This window comes from Nannospalax galili, unplaced genomic scaffold, assembly GCF_000622305.1.
Source record: "Nannospalax galili isolate Female #2095 unplaced genomic scaffold, S.galili_v1.0 scaffold488, whole genome shotgun sequence".
In the NCBI taxonomy this organism is placed as follows: Eukaryota; Metazoa; Chordata; class Mammalia; order Rodentia; family Spalacidae; genus Nannospalax; species Nannospalax galili.
The window spans coordinates 1,588,153-1,590,891 of record NW_008360316.1 but is presented as its reverse complement, the minus strand read 5'-3'; the positions used below and the strand labels follow the sequence as shown (position 1 = coordinate 1,590,891).

General features: G+C 51.1%; 1 long non-coding RNA gene across 1 annotated transcript; it reads right to left on the bottom strand.

Annotated features, from left to right (window-relative positions):
* Positions 1-483: 483 nt before the first annotated feature.
* On the bottom strand, positions 484-2,215 carry LOC103727195. The gene is made up of 3 exons (XR_003848072.1): positions 2,010-2,215; positions 1,330-1,413; positions 484-1,060 (listed from the first exon to the last, which is right to left on the bottom strand). It is a non-coding gene; the product is annotated as an uncharacterized LOC103727195 (long non-coding RNA).
* Positions 2,216-2,739: the final 524 nt, after the last annotated feature.

Sequence of the window (2,739 nt, the reverse complement as noted above, 5' to 3'; positions counted from 1 at the left end):
CAAGCAACCTAAACAAAAACCAACTGAAATCAATCAAATCAAAAACACACATGCTGCTGTATACTACATATTTCTTAGGAATAAACTTGTCAAAGGAATGCAATAATATATTACATACACACCTGCGCATGCTTACTTGTTACATATCCAAATTAAGAAGAAACAAATGTTTTGTAAATTAAAACTTTAAATTCACTGCAATGGCTGAGTTAGCAAAACATACATATTTTAAATTAGACTTGAAAAGTTTAAAAAAAAATCCAATTTTTATGGGAAATGTAAAATAGACTAAAGGTTGTTTTCATGAAAATCAGAGAGTTCTCACCTAATCTGTATCCAATAAATATACGTAGATTACGATGAAAAATCCTTATCAAAGAAAAAGAAAAACTCGATTCTTTGAGTTTTTAACCAGTGAAGAACAGAGACAAAAATGCCTTGTAATTTCACTAGCAGAAATAGTTTTGTGAAAACTGCCTCTTGAGTTCTATTTTTTAATATACATTTCAGAACCATCCGAAAATCCTTTATGGGAGAAACAACCCCATTAAATACCAACTTCAAAAAAATTCGTTGTTTTTCTTTTCATTTCTTTTCTTTCTTTCTTTTTTTTTTAAAACACATTTTGTATCTATCTCCGTGGTTCTCTGACTAAAAGATACTTCTCCACTTACCGAAAACTTCAACATCTCACGTTGAACATTCAAACCCCCTATGCTCGCTTCCTTCCAGCCAATCAGGGGGTAAGAAGTCTGGTGTTTTGGGAGCTCCGTTACACACGATTTGAAAAACATCACATTTCACACTTACTCTCCGGGAAAGATTCTAAATGAGGGTGGGTTCCCTGGTCTTCATAAAAATATACAAAATCCACGGTTCTGATAAAATTCCCGAAGGAAAACCTCATAGACAGCCTGTCCTCAAAAGTCAGCCTCGGAAGCAGCGTTATTCCTCTCTGTGCAGCTGAGAAGCGGCTGCCAAAGGCACTTCCAGAATATCCGCAGCCAGATCGGCGCCCCACACAAAACATCCCAGCAGCAAAGGGTTAATCTGGTGGTGCCTTTAGGGAGGAACGGGATTCACGATTGCAGACGTTTAACGTGCAATTTTCACAAAGGCTATTATCTATAGAGGATCAGCCAAAGTTAAAGCTGTCACTAGTCACTTTATTCAAAAGTTGTCCGCTCTGGGTTGAAAAAACCAACAGCCAAGGGAAAAAAAAACCAACCAACCAACCGGCCTCCTAAAAGGAAAGACAAATAGCACCCCCCCTTCTTCCGCCTCCTCCCCAAGAGAGTTCCCGAGAAAAGGTGAGGATTGCAAAATTACCGTTAAGTCGTGGGGTAAAGCCTCGTCCGCAGGAAACGGCAGCGCAGCTCGCAGACCGGTTTTCCTTGAGCCAGGTTTCAACCACTGGGAAAGGAAAAAGTCTTCTAAGCGAAGTACGACCCGAAGAAGGAAACGAGCTCGCTCGCAGCCCTAGTCCAGCTCATCAACACCCCTCCCGCACCGAAGGGCACAGGCGGGGGCAGTGATAAAGTCCCTGGGGCAGCGAAGCCCAGCACCTACCCCGCGCCCCAGCCCCTCCCCGGGCCCGGGCCCAGCGTCCCCCCAGCAGTCGGGGGGGGGGGGGGGGAGCGGGCCAGCACCTCCAACCTCGGCAGCGCTCCGGAATTCTCCCCGGAGTTTCCAGTCCAGAGCAGACAGCCGAGGCAGCCCGGCAAACGACTAGCGCGGCGCTGTCAGGAGCCTGAGGCGCCCGGCCTCGCGCCCGGCGGGGGTCGCTGACAGACCGCGGGCGCAGTCGCCCGCCGCGTCCCCTCCCCCCGCCCTGCCGGCCGCTCCCGCCACATCCCGCCGGCCGCCGCCTACTCGCAGATGCTCGGTTACCCCCCAGCAGTGTGCACTAAGGTGAGGGCAGCCGGGACCCCGATCCCCGCACCCGTCACGGTCCGCCGGCCGCACCATGGCCACCTCCCGAGACCCACTGGGCTACTTCAGACTCTTACCCGGTGTGCCCGGCCTGGCAAGGATCCGCCGACTGCCTTTGGCTCTAAGTTATTTTTTGAAGATTTTTGGGTGATTTTTCGGCGGAGTCTTAGCGGCGCTGCACCCTCAGACAGGTTCTGGAGTCCCTCCCGCTAGATTGATGAGATCAGGCATCACTCGAAAATGGCGCCGAAAGCGCTGAGACTTCTCATTCAAATTCGTTAGAGCCAACCCCGCCGCCCCGGGGCATGCCGGGAACGCGGGCTGTCTCTGCAGCTGTCAATACCACCCCTTACCCCCCTTCGCGTTCCCGACACTGCTGCGCATGCGGAAACCCTTATCTCCCCCGCCCCCCCAACCACCACCGCGCACAGGCGCAGTAGGTCGGGGTCGCAGTTCTGCACTTCCTTGGTCCTGGTCCGCCTGTTTTCTTGCGCGTGCGTGCAGCGTCTTTGTACAGCTGGAGAGGCGGTGACCTAGCCCGGGACCCAGGGTCCGCAGGTACCTACCCAGTGACCGACATGTGCTCCCCCTTTGGAGGGAAATACATCAGTGTCCACTTTAAGCTTTTCGGAAAAGAAAAAAAGTAATAAACTCCAAACCAGAGTGCGCTTCGCGCCGTGCGTGGATACACTAGAACTTAAAATCGCCCGCCGGACGTAGCGCTCTGGCCGCACGCCAGCGCCTTCAGGGTCTATCACACTTAGCCCCGGGACCACGGTACGAGGTAGGAACTGTCATTCTCAGTTT